The 19,952-nt window shown below is 42.0% G+C and overlaps 1 protein-coding gene across 1 annotated transcript in view; it reads right to left on the bottom strand.

The window, feature by feature from the left end:
* The window catches only part of LOC123382742, a 95,042-nt gene that overhangs the window by 14,268 nt on the left and 60,822 nt on the right, over positions 1-19,952 (bottom strand). The gene's annotated exons all lie outside the window — the stretch shown is intronic.

Raw genomic sequence — 19,952 nt, forward strand, 5'->3', positions numbered from 1 at the left:
GAAAAGGTTAAGTTCGTGATTCTTGGGGTCTCAACTATATCAACAGAGATCTCATTTCTGTCGGTACACTGTCTGTGACCAAATTCCAACCAAACAATTAAGGCACACATACACACACACACACACACACACACACACACACACACACACAGCCATGGGCAAGAGATGTTTGATTGACTGATTACCAAGAGGCCAGCCTAAGTGATGCTCTGGGTGTGCCAAGGCTGAACGCCATTCTCAAGTTTTGTTTGTTTGTTTTTTAATTTTTTTAAATCTTTCTTTAGTTTTGAGAATGAGAGAGACAGAATGCAAGTGGTGGAGGAACAGAGAGAGAGGGAGACACAGAATCCGAAGCAGGCTCCAGGCTCCGAGCTGCCAGCACAGAGCCCGACACGGGGCTCAAACTCACATTCATGAGATCATGACCTGAGCTGAAGTCGGACGCCCAACTGACTGAGCCACCCAGGTGCCCCCATCCTCAAGTTTTTAAAGGAACATTTCATCTGAGAACATCTGCATCTGCCTGAAACATATTTTCCCAGTGTAGTACTTGACTTTAAGCTGACTAGAGATATCAAACTTTCTTTCACAGATTCTTTGACATCCTTGAACATTATTGAACAAATGTCAGTTATGTCTATCTCTTGAATTGTGTCAATCTGAATTGAAAATGTGCTGACTTTTTTTAGCATCATCACTCCGTGTGTTTCTATGCCCGCAGCACAATTGGACGTGACTGGAAATATCGGTCACTGTTCCCTGGGATGTTCGAGTTAGCTCTTACATCTGCATTTCTGGGACCTGACCCTTTACCTCCACACAGAATCACACCAGACAAATACAGAGACAACTAGAATTCTTTTGTGCATATACAAATATGGTCGCTGGTGATACGGCAGCGAATGATGCCATTAATACGATACAGTTTTGTAAGCGAAATAAGAAGTCTATGAATTTAAAGACGACGTATCATATTTCCTACAATATCATTCTAATGCACTCACTCATTTTGGTTGAGGAAAGAGTCCTCTTAATTCCCCAAAATTGGAATGATAAGATATTTTTTGAACCAGATACAATTTTAATTTTTGGAGTGCTATAGTGATTTCCACCCAGCAGCAACATGTTTTGAGGTAGAAGCTATGTTAATAATTGGACAGTAATAAATCAGAATAACATATGCCATTCTGAACTGTTTGCCACTGTTCCTGTGCTGGACTGAGTGTTTGTATATCTTACCCGATTTAGTCTTCATGATGACTTATGGCAGTGGTGAGGTTGTCATCCAATTTTACAGATGGTAAAACTGAGGTGAGCTAACTAGCATGCCCAAGACCACACAACTGATAAATAGTAAAAGATAAATCTGTCTGACCCCCAATGCCATTTAGATGCCTTCAATGAGAAATTGAGTGTCTACTATATGCCAAGTACTATTCTAGGGTCTGGGGATCTTATGAACAAAACAAATAAAACTCAATGTCCTCATAGAACTTATTTTCTAGTCAACGTTATACATTTATATAAGTAGAATAAATACACAGAATCTCAACATTTCATGGCTTATTTTTCTTCTGAGATAGTAATCTATTTGTCTAATCTTCGATAACTAAATTATGAATTCCTTACATGCTGGAAGTATATTTTTTGGTTTTTACAATTTCCCTACAGCACACAGCAACGGGGTGATAAATTATGCCATTCAATAGGTACTTTTTAATTGATATATTTTTTGAGAACCACATCATTAACAAACCCTTGAGAAATCACCAGTTCAGGGCTGTTTTATTGTTCGAAGTTGCTGCTGATTCATTGGAGGAAGCAGCAGGGAAGGTGATTAATCCAGGTCCCCGGGGCGTCTATATAACTTTCATTTCCAGATGTTGTGCTGACTGGAACCACTAGTGTCCAATGCCAACATCTAGAGGAAAACTAAAAAAGTATGTTCTCTGGACATTTCGCACCATATTGAAAAAGTCATTGTGTGAGGTTGACCCAATTCCTTATTCTGCCTGCGTTTGTCTCTCCGTGTTTTGTCCTCCAGCACAGGGAAGAGCTGAAAGGAAGAGATAGGATGATACCTGACCTCGCTAACTGGTGCTGTCTGGTTTCTTTATTCTTTTTATTTATTTACTACTTCATTCTGGGGGCTGCTGGCTCCGGCCTCTCTCCAGCTCCCTGTCTGTAGATATCTCTCACAGACTCTCCCCATCTTTCCGTCTTGTTATTCTCTCCTCCTGTCTTGCACCTGCCCAACCCCGGCCCTCTATCCCTCTGTCCGTGTCTGTCCTAGTTCGTCTTTCTCCCTCCGTATGGCTGTCTCTGTCCCTCTCTGCCTCCGTGTGCGGCTCTAGCTCTCATTCTCTCTGAGCCCCTGACTCTTCCTGAATTTCACATCCATTCACAATGGTTCACACTCTCTCTTCGTGTGTGTGTGTGTGTCTGTGTGTGTGTTTGCATGTTTGTGTGTTTTTGTATCCTTTGGCCTATTTCTGTATTTCCAAATTTTTTTTAATGTTTTTATTTATTTTTGAGACAGAGAGAGACAGAGCATGAGCAGGGGAGGGGCAGCGAGAGAGGGAGACCCAGAATCTGAAGCAGGCTCCAGGCTCTGAGCCGTCAGCACAGAGCCCGATGCAGGGCTCAGACTCGTGAACCACGAGATCATAGCCTGAGCTGGAGTTGGACGCTTACCCACCTGAGCCACCCAGGCACCCTTATTTCTGTATTTTTAAACTTGCATCTCCCTTTGGGTATTTCTTATTCTGCTTTTCCTTCTCTGTGTGAATCTGCTTTGTCCTCTTTCTTCTCTCTCCTTTCCCTTTCTGTCTATTCTCTCTTCGCCAGGCCCCCCGTGTGTGTGAATGTATGTGTGTGTTTATGTGTGTGTGCACATCTGGGGTCTCTGTGTTCATAAGGGCTGCCTCAAGGTCTCTGTCTTTATTTCTCAATGAGTCAATATCCCTCTTTCTCTTACTCGGTGTATATAGTTGCACACAATGGAACATTACTTGGCCATATTTTTTCAAAAAAGAAAACCTACTTTTTGCCCAACATGGATGGACTTTGAGGACATTATGTTCAATGAAATAAATGAGACAGAGAAAGACAAATACTGTATGTTCTCACATGTGGAACCTAAAAAAGCCTAACGCACAGAAATAGAGAGTAGATTGGTTGTTCCCAGGGGCAGGAAAGTGAGGGGGAAAAGGGGATGTTGGTCAAAGGGTACAAACTTCCAGATATAAAATGAATAAGTTCTGGGCGTCTAATGTGCAGCATGGTGATTATAATTAGCAATACTGTACTACATCCTTGAAAGTCGTTAAGAGGGTAGATCTTACATGTTATCACCACACACAGAAAAGGTAATTATGTGACAGGATGGAGGTGTTAACTAACCTTATCGTCGTAATCACTCTGCAATCTACACACACATCAAATCATCTCATTGTACATCTTTATCTTACATATGTTATGTGTCAATAATATTTCAATAAAGCTGGAACAAATACATGGGGTGGGCATGCAAGCAAGCAAGAGAGAAAAATTAATTGTCCTGTTTATTTTTAACAGATTGTCAAAAGGAGCCATGCCTTTATTTAATTATTTCATTTCTGGCATTTTGGCAAGCATAATGAGAAACAAAGGATTCTTTTTGATTTAAAACTTCAGTTACACCAATTTCTAATGAGAAAATTAAATAATCATTTCTTTCCTAGTCCTCACAGAGATGTTAAAGAGGACCAGTGATCCCTTGAATTCCAGCAAAATGGTAGCTGGAACAGCTGGAGAAACCCTTTCAGCTCAGAACACCTTTGGACTGAATGACAATGACAATGAAAACGGCGTATGTGAAATCTGGAAAATGCTGGAAAAGCTGGATTGGAGGGAAATTTAAATTAATGCTGATTCTTTTAATTAATCAAAAGAAAAAAAAAAGGTAAGAGCTGAGACAGATGAAACAGGAAGCAAACATACAATGGAAAGCATCAGCAAACCCAAAAGTAGGTTCCTTGTAAAGTCTAATAAAAACCTTTTGCAAAACCGATCACAGAGAAAGACAAGGACAGAAAGAGGAGGCCTCAAAACACAATATTAGGAATAAAAGAACAGAGTCACCGATGCACCAAAGATTAAATAGATAGTAAATAAATATTATAACAATTTTATACGAGTAAAGTGAGCTGATTATTAGAAATGTATTAGAAAAATAGAAATTTTTTAAGCCAATTTAGAAAAATCTTGTATTCAGCCAGGGCACATTGTGTTAATGTAATACAGGTCATATAAGTTATTAAATATCAAAACATCTACACATTAGCATCTAAGAGGCCCTACCTTGATCCCCAAGTGCCACCTGGACCACATTTGACCCTTCCTCAAGGATCCCATAAACCTCTCTATAATCCACCAACTAATGGTTAATTCTGGGGACAGTAGGCTTCCAGATCCTTCCAGGACTGTTGATTGATATCTACCCTGACTAGCCCAGTACCTGATCCAAATCACTAGTAAAACATTCTACCTAAAACCATTCATTAAAATGAATAACCAGTTAATAATCTACTCATCAAAAACATACCAGTTCCAGATGGTTTTATAGATGAGTTCCACCAAACATTTAAAAAATTGGCAAGTTCACACAATTTTTCACACACCCTTTGAAAGACTATAAAAAGAGGGAATATTGCTAATGCATTCTATAGGAATAATCTAGCTGCAAATTCAAATGAGACAAGAAAATTATAACTATATAAAAATTATGGACCAATTTCATTCATAAATTTAGATAAAAAATTATTGAGCACACTCTCAGAAAATCAAATTTAGCAATGTATAAAAAGATGATACATCGTTAGCAAATTAGACTTATTCCAACATACGTTCAGTATGAGGAAATGCATTTGTGTGACTTACCATATATAAAAAGACTAAAAAATATATATGGTCATCTCAATGAATACAGAAGAGTACTTTGATAAAATTCAGCTGATATTCAGGACTTCTAAAAATAGAATCTTAGAAAACTTGGAATAGATGTGATTTCCCTCATCTGGTAAAAAGTATATGCCAACAACTATAGCAACTCCATATTTCATGGCAAATATTAAAAGCATTCTTTTTCAAATTGGGAATAAGATTTAAAAGGCCCACTGTCATCACTTCTAGTCAACATTGCATTGGAGCCTAGATCTGATTACAGCTCGATCTGATTACAAAAAAATATATAATAAGTATAAGGATTGGAAAAAAGAAAATTAAACTGTCATTATTTTCAAATGATTGTCTACATAGAAAAACAAAACAAAACAGAGATCAATTATTAGAATTAATAAAATAATTTAGCAGTGTTTCCAGGAATGAGATTAATCTGCAAAAGCTAATTGCATGGCTATAAAGCCTATGAAAGCATTATAAAACATTTTGCATATGTGTGTGTGTTTATGATGATAAAATGTACAAGGGACAAATGTATCCAAAGATGTGAAGACAAAAGGTTTAGGGCAAAAATGACGTCATTGAAATACATTAAAGAAAGCTTAAATAAATTGAGAGATACGTCTTACTCATTCATGGGTGTCAATTCTCCCCAAAACATTTTTGCACTCAATTCAATTCCAAAGAAGATTCTGTTTTTTTCTGAGCAGATTTTAACACTTATAGCTAAGAAGCAAAGTTTAAGAATAGCCAAAATGCTAATACAGAAGAAGGATAAGATTGGAATTTACTTTTTTTAAATTTTTTTAATGTTTATTTGTTTTTGAGAGAGAGACAGAGCATGAGCAGGGGAGGGGCAGAGAGGAAGACACAGAATCCAAAGCAGGCTCTAGGCTCTGAGCTGTCAGCATAGAGCCCGACGAGGGCCTCGAATTCATGAACTACAAGATCATGACCTGAGCTGAAGTTGGATGCTTAACCAACTGAGCCACCCAGGTGCCCCAAGATTGTGAATTTATAATCAAGGATTATTAAAAAGTCTGGTAAAAAGCTGTGTCATTTGGGCCAGGGTAAGATACATAGACAACTGCAATCAAATGGAGATTCCAGAAACTGAATAGGTGACAGAATTGACTTTGTGAAAAAAGTCAATAAAGTAGACTCTACTCAATAAGTAATGAGGAGAAAATTAGTTAGCCCTGTGGAAAAAATAACATTGAATACCTATTTTCCACTATTTGCAAAGATCAGTTGCAGCTAGAATTATCAGTTAAACATGAAAGACAAACCTTAAAATTTTTTTTTAATTTTTTTTGATGTTTACTTATCTTGAGAGAGACAGAAAGAGAGCATGAGCAGGGGAGGGGCAGAGAGAGAAGGAGAGAGAGAATCCCAAGGCCCCCAGGTGCACCAAAACTTAAAATTTTTAAAATAAAGTATCAGAGGAGATCTTCATGACTTCAAGGTAGAAAAAGATTTCTTAAACCAGACTCAAAAAGCAAAAATCATAAGAGCGCCTGGGTGTTAAGAGTCTGACTCTTAGTTTCAGCTCAGGTCGTGATCTCACGGTTTTGTGAGTTCCAGCCATTCACCAGGCTCTGTGCTGGCAGCATGGAGCCTGCTTGGGATTCTCTGTCTCCCTCTCTCTCTCTGTCCCTTCCCTCATGCTGTCTCTGTCTCTCTCAAAATAAATAAATATTAAAAAAAAAAAAAAGCAAAAATCATAAATAAAGAAACTTAAGGATTCAACTCTATTAAAAATAGAACATACTTTGGGGCACCTGGGTGGCTCAGTCGGTTTCGTGTCCGACTTCAGCTCAGGTCATGACCTCGCGGTCCGTGAGTTCGAGCCGTGCGTCGGGCTCTGTGCTGACCCCTCAGAGCCTGGAGCCTGTTTCAGATTCTGTGTCTCCCTCTCTCTCTGACCCTCCCCTGTTCGTGCTGTGTCTCTCTCTGGCTCAAAAATAAATAAACGTTTAAAAAAATTTTAAAAAAAATAGAACATACTTTGAACAAAAGACACTATAAAGAAAGTGAAACGCAAGCCAGAGATTAAGAAAAATATTTTTTTTGCAAAACACACCACAATAAAATATTTGTGTTCAGAAAAAAAAAAAAACACTACAATTTAAAAAGAAAAAGACAAAATGCCAATCAAAAATTGGCAAAAGTCATAGACATGCGTTTTCCAGAAGAGAAAACACCAATGGTCAATAAACATATGAAAGGTACTCATTTGATTAGTAATCAGTGAAATGCAAGTTAAAATCCCAGTGATACGCAACTACACAACCAACAGATTAGCAAAAATGTAAGTGTTGGACAACACCAGAAGCTGGCAAGAATGTGCAGTGAAAAGTTTTATCCTCTGCTAACTGGAGGATAAATTGACTCCACTGATTGGAAAATAATTCAGAAAAAAACTACCTAGGAAACTTGAAGATGTATAGAGCCTACCAGCTAGCAATTCTACTCCAGCAGACATAAAAGAATGTTCAGAAGTAATGCTTTTACAATAGCAAAGAAACTAAAACCGGCACAAATGCCCAGGAGAAAAAAAAAAAAAAAAGGATCAACAAATTGTTGTGTAAAATTGTTGTGAAAAAAACAGGCACTACTATATGGTAAAAATGAGTGAATATAGCTCTATGTAAAAATTTAGATGCATCTCAAAGATATAGTATTGAGTAAAACATTCAAAATCGGAGAACATAGGCAGTATGACTTCATTTATATGAGAATCAAACACGGAAAGCAAGTAAATAATATATTATTTAGGGAGACATACATGTGTGAAAGCGACAACAAGAATGATTTACACCCAATCCAGACTGTGGTTAGCGCAAGCAGGGAGAGAGGGGGCGTGATCTGTGAAGGACACACGGAATGTGAAGAGGTCCCAACGTTGTTCTCTTTGGTATGTGGGCTGATGGGTACATATGAGCTCATTTCAATATTTTTCTTTAAATTCTAAATATATGGTATATATCCTCTTCCCCGTGGATGATGTATTTCATAATAAAAAATTTTTAATATCATGGAAATCCCATGTTGGAAATATTTTAGAAGTCTCAAAAGAAAAGCCCTGTGGATTGCATATCAAGGCATAGTAATTCAGGGTAAGGAATAAGCTCAGAGGAAATGCACAGAAAATACAACTGCTGGAAAAGAACCCCGCTACACAGACTGGGCAGCCAGGCACAGAAGTGAAATGCAATTTTAGAAGAGCCTAAATCTTGAAATAAAAAGAAAAGAAGAGAAACAACCATATTGGCTTCAGAGAGGAAATACAAATTTCCACTGGAGTGAGAATCTCGTGAGCAATGAAGCCACAGGATGGAATCCTTTGTGGATCTGTGTGTGGACGCTGGGAACACGCTGGGACGTCCTCCACAGGACTCAGGCATCCAGCACTGGCCTTGGAACAAGAACCCTGGAAGCCCGGTCTGCGGGGGGGAAAGGAACAGCTGGCCTGAACACCAGTCCAGGCGTGTGGGTTAACCCACAGCCAGTGGAAATAAACCCAAGGACCAAGCAGACAAAGGGAGGCAAGGGGGAGGTGCAGAGAGGGACCAAGAGAAGAAAGGAACTGACTAAATTAAACCAGACATCCATAGAAATTAAGCTTTATTAAAATGGTGCCATGGTTCTGATTCTTTTAATACTAATTTATTGGTTTGATAGATTCTCAGATCTGGAAGGGATGTTCCTTGTCTGTGGACAAAGAGTACCGTGAGGCTCCCCACATTCTCCTTTCCTTCCTTCCCCTCCCCAGCCTCCCAACCTCAAAGAAAGAGCTTTCTCTGTGTCTGCAAGGAGCCCCACAAACTGCGCACCCTGAAAAGCGAAGTCCTGAGTCAGTGGCCCCAGCGATGGAGCGTAACCTATACTGATCTAGCTTCTGGCTTTACCATTCAGGAAACATTTCTTACTGTCAAATGCAACTGACTGAAATACATTTTGCTAAAGAGGATGTTTTACCACGGAGGCACTAAAAGCTACATGGGCCACATTTCTGCAAGATCTATAAAGTTTAGCAGGAATTAAAGGAGAAATATATCAACATTTATGGAAGATTAATGAAAGACTGCCAAATGTGAAGCGTAATGTCCTTAAATTAGTCTGGGAAAAGAGAAATGGAACAAAACGTAGAGAGAGCAGGGATGAAATTCAGAAAGAGAACTCCTAGGCGAACAGAGAAATGACAGACCAGGAGAAACTACGGTGTTTCGAGGGCTTTCCCAAGGAAAGGGACGAAGTGGCCCAGAGGGGACAGATCACTTGGGGGTCCACTGTCAGGGCTGGGTGAATGAAATGATGTGTTTTGTACTATATGTTCCCTGTTTAGTGTCTCATTCCTGTCTCACCGCACCAACGATCTATCTTACGCCAGGACATTTCATCAAAGATGTGTCATTTCTAGGGTGGGTAAATTGACCTTAGGATAAAATGAAAAATTCCAAACTTACTCAAAACAGTCAAACAGGAGCTCTTTTCCCAAGGGGGTTCTCGTAATGCACCCTGGCCCATTCCTGAGTGTTTTCTAGATGAGGTTGGGGAGGGACAGGGGGGTGGGGGAGGATCAGAGAGGCAGGGTAGGGGATAAATTGTTTTGCTTTAGGGTAAAGATAAATAATATCTTGGGGTTTTGAGTCAACAAAAATATTCATGGGCGTATAAGGTTAGAACCTCTGATAAATCAGAATGGACCTAATAAAAATACAAACTTAAGGCAGTTCATTTGAGTTCCCTGACTGCTATTTTTATTTATTTATTTTTTTGCAAATGCATTAAAAAGTAATAACTCCTGAGGGTCCTGAAGAGCAAATGACAAGTGACAAGCGAAAGTCTTTTGTCACTGTAAACAGTAACACTTCCAGAGCAGAGGACTCCTTTGGAGTCCAGACAACATACACTTTGTCATAGTTTACACCATAAACTTGTTTTTTAAACCATATTCAGGGAGGTAACTATGTTCCCATGTGACCTAAAACAATACCACACACAAACTGTGAGTGCCTTCTGTATGTTTCACAATGTCCTTTTTGAAAAAGTTTATTTATTTATTTTAAGAGAGAGAATGAGCAGGGGAGGGGCAGAGAGTGGGAGAGAGAGAGAGAGAGAGAGAGAGAGAGAGAGAGAGAGAGAGTCCCAAGCAGGCTCCACGCTGTCCACACAGAGCCCGATGCAGTGATCCCATGAACCATGAGATCGTGACCTAAGCTGTGATCAGGAGTCTGACACTCAACCAACTGAGCCACCCAGGCACCCCACCTATGTTTCACGATGTCCTAAGCACTGATTCATTCTGTACAAATCCCCCATGAAATGGCCATTTCTTTCTTCATTTACCAGAGGAAACACACAAGCCTTTAGGACATTTGCTTTTGACCTGCCAGGGTGGCTCAGTCAAACAACCGACTCTTAGTTCTGGCTCAAGTCATGATCTCACAGCTTCATGGGTTCAAGCCCCACATAGGGCTCTGCCACTGGCAGTGTGGAGCCTGCTTGGGATTCTCTCTCTCCCTGTCTCTCTCCCTGCCCCTCCCCTGCTCGCACTATCTCTGCCTCTCTCAAAATAAATACACACGTTAAAAAAATAAGTAAATAAAGAGATTTGCTTTTTTGCTCAAGGTCAAATAATGAAGGTAATGGGGAGGATGCCAGCCCAGTCCCGCCACTCAAAACCTTTGTGACCTTGTGAGAGTTCCTGGCCAAAAGAGAATGGCACCCTCCTCTTGGGATAATTAGGGGGGATTTCATAGAGTGGCTGGCACTAAGTAAACAGACAAAAAAGTTCATTTATATTTTCATTAATGGTAGGAAGCGATGGTTTCTAGAACTTGGCTCCCACCAGTATTACCTGTAGGAGTTTTAGAAAAACACAAAGCAATGAGCTCTATTCCAGGTCTGTCCTACGAAGACAGAATCTCTAGAAGTGGGGCCTATGAATTGGTATTTTGAGAAAGGCTCCTCCCAAGGGATTCTGTTGCAGTAGGTATGGAGCCTGGTATTTAGAAAGTCTTAATATTGGTGTTTTGGTCCAAAAACCAGGTCAGTGGAAGAGGCCATGAGGCTGTGGTGGTTGGAATACGCGTCCTGGGCACATGAACTCAATCTGCCCCTTGAGGGTACATAGGACACAGACAGGTGGGGAAAAGCACCAAGCACCACCCAGTAAGTAGCTGCCTGGTCATGAGCACTGAATCCCCTCTCATGAACCTGGAGCCTCATCTGAGTGTCCTAAACGGCTGGGAGAGACACAGACCCAACCCAGACTGTTCCATGTCTCACACAGGAAGCATCGGGGGAGGACTTCTTGGGCCCAGAGAGAAGGTCGCTGAAAGCAGGGGGCTTGTAATAGCCAATTCAAAGTTCTCATGATCCCGAAAGCCCATCTCGCCTTAAAACTAAAGTTAGGCAGGGTACACAATCTCTGTAGGACTCAGAGCCCCCACGTAGAAAACGAGAGAGGTCAAATCAGTCATGTGGCCCTTCCTACTCCAAAGCTGTATGAGTTTAAGACCTATTGATGTGGATACTTGAACTCTCCAAGTCTGTGTGTCCAGGGAGCCGGGTGTGTGTGTGTTGGGGGTGGGGGGGATACCGGGGAGGCAGAGGAAGTGTGGACTTCTGTCTGAAGCTACTCTTCATAAAGCACCAGCAACGTCAGGAAGCCAGATTCCAGTTGTCCAAAACCAGTTCCCTTTCCCCCTTCCCTGTGGATGCTGGTCACCTGCCTTTGTCTCTGCCAGTGGCTTCTGTTGAAAACAAGACAACGGGCTCCAAGCAGAGAGTCGCTTACCCCATGTCACCCCACGGAGATATGACTGTCTCTCCCGGAAATGGAATCCTAACCCTGCCGATCAGGAATGACTGATCAATGCTACTTACGTAGAGCATCAGCCCGATTGACTCCTGCCATCCCCTGAAGGAAAGTGACCCGCCAGAACCAGCCCACGCTTTGGTCCCGTCCAACTTCCTTGATTCTGTTCCCGGCTGCCTACGAGTACAGAACCTCGGAGCTCCTTTCTCTCTGCGGGACTGGGTGCTGCCCGATTCAAATCCATTTTCGCTCAAATAAGCTCTTAGAATTTCTAATGTGCCTCAGTTTATCTTTCAGCAGTTCCCATTAGGACTCCCTGAGTGGCTCCCTTAAGCATCTCCTCCCCACCGTCCCACCCCTACTTCCCAGTTCTCTCCTGTGTGTTTATCCTATTTAGAGCTGTTTGAGCTTGAGATTTGACCCTTCTTTTGTTCAGAAAATCAGCAGCCTCCTGCCTCCTTGTATCCAGGCTGGTGGTAAATTGGGACTATTGTCTTCCTGAGTCCTTTGGAGCCACTCAGTTCTGGGAATCCATTGATGCTGTATTTGCATATGTATGTTAGTGAGCATCCAAACACCTCATCTGTTTTCTTCCTTTCCTCACTAGTATTGATCATAGATTTTTCAGGGGCTTTATTGCTGGGTGCTCCTTGGTATCTGGCCCCAGCATGTAATACAGAGCCACTTCCTGGGGCTGAGAGAGAAAGAGAGAGGGAGTGAGAGAGAGAGAGAGAGAGAGGAGGGAAAGAGGAAAGGGAAGCAGTGCCCCCGGAAGAGTAGAAAGTTCCAAGAGCCTGTGCAGCCCTACACCTTGACTGAGACTTAGAGGCAGTGGGGGATGGGGGAAGGGGAATGGGGGGGGGGTGCTTTCCCAGAGGTCCTAGACCCATCCTTAGCAGGAGTAAACATCATGGCCATTATGTTTATCATGAAAAAGGCCTTTCTGGATGACAGTGACTTTATTCCCCCCAAATCAGAGATGATATTATTTTTACCCCAAAACTAGAAACTGTCACCCACTGCATTTGTAGGACCAAAATTAATTTGTTTACTCCTTTGTCCACTTAAATGAACACAGAACTGGCATGCCTGACACAGAGCTGTGAATGGGTGAGACAATTATGGCATTAGCAAAAGTGGGGAGGGGAGGCACATGGCTATTTGTGAAAGAAAAACAAATCTGTAGAAGGCACCAGACTAGGAGTCTGAGCTGTGTGTACCCCAGACCTGGCTCTGGGGCTCCAGAGGTAAACGAGCTTGGCCCCAGGCTCTCTCCTCGGGACCTTAGCTGCCTCACAATTATGGGTAAGTTGTAAAATCTCTAAGCTCCCCTCCGTAGTTTCAAGGGGGGAGTCTCTGGGTAGTCACAGTGAGAGCTCATGTTCCAGTTAGGTTCCAGGCATGGGGGCTAAGCATCAATCAGATGTGGCAAGCAACCAGAAAGGGCACATTCAGGACCGAAGGTCACGTCCTCTAACTTCCAGGCTTGTGTTTTGCTCACTCAAGACTTCGCTTCACACCTCCTCCCTTTGAGAGTCCCCTGACCCGGTCATCACAGGGGTCTGGTGTCACTGGCACGAGCTGGAGGGATACGTCAGCCCCTGAGTGATGTCTCCCTTACCAGGAGCAAAAGTAGGGGCACAGCAGAAAAGGACGGACACATAAGGAGCAATCCAGGGAATCGGGTATTCTTAGGAATAAAACTTAGACCCTCAAGGACAAGAAAAGGATCATTTTAATGTTTAAACCTCCCTCCCTTGGTCTCGGGCACAGCACCTGACTCACCAGTTTCCAGGAACACACAGCTGGGGGCAAGCCCTCTGTCCCAGAGGGGCCACCATGTAGCAGAACTGTCTCCTTGGATTCCCCCAGAGCAGTGGGGCCAGAGCAGTTCCCTGGGCCATCCTCATAAATGGGTCACTCCCTCCTCCTTCTGTACCTGTTTCACAACTTACCAGCATGGTTTTATGTTGGGTCGCCAATCAACCTTAAGTCTTTCGCCATCATATCTGCCCAGTGAAATCTCAGTCCTGTGAAACGCAGCCATCCACTCCCACTACATCTGCACCTAAGAAGCTGAATGCCGCTGATGGGAAACACACGCACACGCACGCACACGCACACAAGTGCTTTCCTTTTATTTGGGGGTCGTTGTTGTGGCCATCCTACCCTGAAGACAATTCAGCTAGCGCCCAGGCGAATTCACTTGCTCCTTCTCCACAACTTGGAGTCCATTCTTCCTCACTCTAGTACTCCCCCACTCCCGCAAATACCCCCTTTGGCTCTTCCACCATCCATTCCTTCCTCTCCACTGGATCATGACCATCAGCATACAAACCTTAACATCATGCTTTAATATCATCTGTCTCAGAAAGGAAACAAGCCAAGTCCCCTCAACCCTGATTTCCAGCAGCTTCCATCGCATTCCTTCACTCCCGTTGGTAGTCAAATGCCTCAAAAGAGCTGCATGTGCCCACGGGATCTCCGTCCTCACATCTCCTCCCCTCCTCAAGTCATTCCTTGGGCATTGGCCCACATCTCCAAGCCCTTCAGGGCGTTTCAAGGTCAACAATAACTTGCATGTTGCAAGTCAGATTGCTATGTGCACCTTATTCAAATTCGGCCCAGCATTTGACTCAGTTGGCCACACCCTCCTTCTTTTAATACCTTCTTCCATGATGCTTTAGAATATCACCTTCACCCCATCTTCCTCTGACTTCACTGCCTTCTCAATCCCTTCACTGACATCTCTTTTCTCTGCAACAGCCTTAAATGTGATAGTGCTCACAGAACCTGAAGAATGTGCCCTGTGCCTTGCTCTACGTTTCTCCTCAGATGATGTTCCTGGGTGCTATAAATAATATATATATTTTTTAATACATATTAATAACATATAATCGTTATGCTTTCATATATATGTATATACATATACCTATACGCATATATAGGTGTGTGTGCAAATATATATTTTTTTCAGAACTTCCAAAAACATGTCTCCAGGCTGGACTTGTCTACTGAGTTTGTAAATGTAAGCGTTCATTCGGCAACCCCGCCCCCCTTAGATGTCTGATGGTACCTCGAACGGGACACAGCCACAACACAGATCTTATTGTCCTACCCGCCTTAGCCTTCCTCACCTTAGTAACAACAGCATCATCCACTCAGTTGTTAAACACAAAACCCAGCTGTTATCCTTGGTTGCTGTTTTTCCTTCATGCCCCACGTTTAATTCGTCAGCATGTAATGTCAAAAACAAGTATTTCCAAAATATATCCAGGACTCAGTCACTTCCCACTACCTTCTTTGTAATGACTTGATTCCAGAGTGAGTGGATGAATGAATAATGTGATGGTACCTACAGAGAAAAGAGTGTTTGGGAAAATATTTTTCATTGTTCCCCTGGTGTGATGTCAGATCAGCATGAAGAGAGAGTTTATGAGATGTGAGCTCCAATATCTATATGCATCCTGGAAGAGGGGTCATGCCGTTGCCATAATTCATCGGGGCTTTGGCTGAAAACAAATTAAAAATTGAGTCGAGGCAGGTTCACAAAGAAATGTTCAGAAGTTTGGAACCCTGTTCTGTTTAACCTTATATTTCTGTATACTGCTGATATCGGGCTCTTTAGAAGGATTGACTTTCTTTCCTGAGGTTTAGTTAAGACAGCATTCTGACACTTCTATTTCCAGAAAACTTACAGAGACTAGACTTACCCTCTCCGCCGAAACAAATACATACACAATATATGAAACAACAATTTTGAAAACATTGTATATCAAGCAACAAAGGACAGGGCAATCTCAGAAATAGGAAGCAATCTGAATAAGTCCCTGTGGCCGTCCCAGTCAGTCGGCAAGGAATCCCGGTGACCTTTTCCGATAACAGTGATTAACACGCATATACGACACTATGTGCCTAGCACTGCTGTGAGTACCTTGTGTATAAGGTCTTAGTCTCTGCCTCTGTTTCCACGCGGCCTTCCTCCCTGGGAGCTGTTGTTATGAACTTTGTGACTTCTTCACATTGCTGCAGCCTTGAAGATTTTGCCCCATCCTCTCCCACATCTTTCTCAGCTCTGCCAACCCCCACCATCTGCCACACACTCAAGAAACCTTACTGACAGAGGCAGAGACTGGAGTTATGCAGCCACAAACCAAGGAATTCTGGGACCCACCAGTAGCTAGAAGAGACAAGGAAGAACTCTTTCCTGGGGCATTCAGAGAGAGCATGGTCTTCCTGACACCTTGATTTCAGACTTCTAGGCTCTTCTTACAGGGGAATAAGTTTCTGTTTGTGGTATTTACCAAGTTTGTGGTAGTTAATTACAGCAGCCTTGGGAAAACAGTACAAATTTGGGGTTTCAGTGCCTGGAGCTAAATTAGTTTTGCCCGAGGGTTTTTAAAGCTATCTCTGAGCGCCCCAGACTGGTCTGTGTTGTTTGGTTCTTCTAGTGGTTTTCTAGTGTTCCAGAGCCATACAGAAGGATGTGGAGCTACGGTTAGTGGGTTGTCAGAGTTTTGTAAGACAGCAAGAGGAGCACCACAATCTTGCAAACAAAAAGCTTTGACTTGGCCAACAGTTGGCCTTGATGGTTGGATTAAATGGTTCTATAATTGGCTCATTTTCCTCCACTGTCACCAGGGACCACATTTGAAAGTAGGAAGAGAATATACAGCTCTTTGGCTCTTACTCTTCTTCCACAGAGCAGTACCTTTCTTTAGCTCTATGATCTCCCGTTAACACCTGGTTCAGTCTTTATGTTGTGACTCAGTAGTTTTCAGCATATTCCATACCTCGCTGACTTCCGGTCAAGATAGCGTTGTGAAAACTACTCTTCTGGACAAGTTGGATTAACAAGGACTGATTTACTCTCCTCTAGAAACAAATGAAATACCATGAAATACATGAGACAACGTAATTCAAGATGTTAGCTGTGAGACAACAGAGGAGTAGGAAACCTTGGAAACATGAAGCAAATGAACTAAGTCCTACGATTTCCCCAGATTGCTGCCTGGATACAGTACCTGGGCTACAGCATAGGGAGAGGGAGCCTGGACTGACAGTCTCTAGGGTGAAGAAGTGAAGCTAGAAGTATAGTTAGGCTAAGGCAGCTAGAGTTTTCAGGGAAGAATCTCAAAGAAAAGAGAACTATGTGGGGACGGAACATGGAAATCTGCAGAGTCCTCTTAAGTCTTTAACTCACTACTGATCAACAGCTATGTTTATGGAAAGTAGCAAAACCCAGGGAAAGATCGACCTGAAGGATTAGAAGGACCAATTACTTATCCTCAAACAGAGCCAAGAATATTGCCTGTTCCCACCAGCCAGAGTAGAAAATCTCCTAATTGATGGGCCATCAAGTGTAGTACTCAGAAGAGTCTGTCTCTGCTATGGGGAAAAATCAGGCTAGACTAGACATGTTTCCATCCACCCTAAGAAAGCTTAAATGCAAGATCCAAAAGGTTTAAACTATTTCTGAATAATAAAACTGCTTTGCAAAACAAAGTTCAAGAAGATACTTTCAGGAGTACAAAAACTATCACGCAGAAAGTAACAACCACAGAGTCCAGCATTCAGTCAAAAGTTCCCTGACGTAAAAAAAATCAGGAAATGTGACCCATAATGTAGATAAAGAAATCGACTGCAACTGACCAGAAATGACACAGATGATATAATTAGTGTACAAGTCATTACAAGAATATTTAAAATGTTTTTGTAATTTCAAAAAACTAGAAGAGAGATTGAAACCGTAAGTTAAGATGTGGAATATGGTTTTTACAAAGACATAGATTGGCCTTTCAGACACAAATTTACAATATATAAAATGGAAATTAATTGAATGGAATTGACAGCGGATTATATATTTCGCTTAGTAGCCAAGTCCTACTAAAATGGAGGTTGCATTATTTAAAAACGAAAGAGAAGTTAAGGGGAGCTTGGGTGGCTCAGTTGATTAAGGGTCAGATTCTTCATTTTGACTCAGGTCATGATCTCCTGGTCTGTGGGTTTGAGCCCCATGTTGGGCTCTGTGCTGATGGCATGGAGCCTGCTTGGGATCCTCTCTCTCCCTCTCTTGGCCCTCCCCACCTCCCAAAATAAATAAATAAACATTTTTTAAAATAAAAATAAAAATGAAAGAGAAATTAAAAGGAGGATACACTGATGGGCTCTAGACCCCAGAAGAAGAGTAGAGAGGGCATAGTGAAATGTACATTTAAAGAATTAATATCTGATCACTTTTTGTACTTGAGAAAAGCCCCGAATCCTCAGAAGGCAGACAGATCCCCTCTGAGTCCTTGATCAGAAGGCCTAGTATGATTTTGAATTTTATTGTAACCCCTCTGACGTTTTATTCCACAGCGTGCCATGGGTTTCATTCTTTCCCCAGTGGCTCAATATGGGAAATAACTTGTTAAAAGAATTAACACAGTGCCTGGCACATAAGGGCTAAATAAACATTAGTTCTTTTCACTATTGTTATTATTTTCTACACCAGATCTTGTTTTCTTTCTAACAGTCTACACTGGAATCTAAACTGTGTTCATCACAGGAGTTAGAAATAGCAAATAAATGTCTTCAGCACAGAGTTTCTTTCAAAGTTCTAGGTTCTTTTCAACTATATAGTTTTTTACATCGGCCCCTAAATGTCAACCTGATCTCAAGATCTTTCCACCTCCCCCCACCAATTAATTCTTGCTTCTCTTCCTCCTCCTCCTCCTCCTCCTCCTCCTCCTCCTCTTTCCTTCTCAGTGAAAACTATCACCCACCCAGTTTCCCAAGCTGGGGAGGGAGGAGGTCTCTTCCAGTCACCACCATGCTCAGTGGACTCATACGTCCCATCCCCACAGACAGTCCACCATTCAAACCTACATCACTTCCCAGTAAGTCTAAGGAGCTGCCTTCCAACATGTCCCCTCTCCCCTGTCATGAACAAGAACAAACTCATTTTCTACACTGTCCCGGGGTCTTCTTTCTGAAACATGTATCTAATTCTATAACTGTCTTGCTTAAAATATTTTACTGGAGTCCCACATTTGCTGGATAATGTCTAAATGCCTTGACATATATGCAAAATCCCTCCTGAATTGGCCTTAGCCTCCCTCTCTTCATCCTCCAGAACTGCCCCGCTCACGCAGGGTAAGTCTGGGCAGTAGGCAGGAGACATATTCTTTTTCTTATTCTACTGATGTTTATATATGGCATTGTGGCTTGTAGCGGATGAAAACTGAATCTGGCTGGGCACACCATCTCCCCCTCTGGACCTTTGCTTCATCATCTGTGTGGGAAAGAGTTTGGACTCAATGTTCTTTCCAATCATAGCACGGAGTGCTTCTCTATTCATTACTAACAGTTATCCGTGTCTTATGTTGTATGCAGTGGAAAACTTTCTAAAGGTGGCGATTAATAGATGGGGAAAAAGGTCACCGAAGAAGAATGTACCTATGTATCTTTAAGGGTGGAATAGCCTCTCATCCATGTAGAATGGTTTACAGGAGGCTCTGCTCTGTGTCTGCACATAATAAGTGCTCAACAAATGTTTGTCAAGTAAATGAAGTCTACGAGCACTTTACGCCTTCCCAGCTTACAAAGCACTTCATTCTACATTCAATCGTTTGACTCTACAATAGCCTCACAAAGTGGCTGCAGCAGCTATCTCAATTCCGTTTTCTAGACCCAAGAAATCGAGCCTCAGAGGGTTTAAGTGACTATGCCAAGGTCACAGAGCCAGTAAATGGCAGAGCCAGGTCTCAAACTGAGGGCTTTTAGCTCTAAATCCTGTGTTCTTTCCCTGGCATTATGCAAGCCTCGTAATTCTAAGATACAGTCCTGAAATAACACAAAGGACTCAGCCAGGCTCCTTCTTTGTTCCCTTGACCTCATTAAAGCTTTAAATGGAACTTGTCCTCACAAACTTAGGGCGCACCATCAAATCCGTCTGAGTTTCTAGGGCACGTAGCAACAGCTTGCTTTAATCTAATAATTGGCTGAAGTAGAACCACAGAAAGGACATAAAAAAGGCAAATTGTTATTTTTCAAAACCAAGCCATTCCCCTGCTTAAAAGGTTCACAGCGTTTTCCTTTTCCAAGAAAATATTTATCCCTCTAAAAGATTTCTTCCCGTTAACAATATTTTTACAGCCTTTGTGATACTTTTACAGCATTTTAGATGCTACCTAAATACTAT

Source organism: Felis catus, chromosome F1 (assembly GCF_018350175.1).
Source record: "Felis catus isolate Fca126 chromosome F1, F.catus_Fca126_mat1.0, whole genome shotgun sequence".
In the NCBI taxonomy this organism is placed as follows: Eukaryota; Metazoa; Chordata; class Mammalia; order Carnivora; family Felidae; genus Felis; species Felis catus.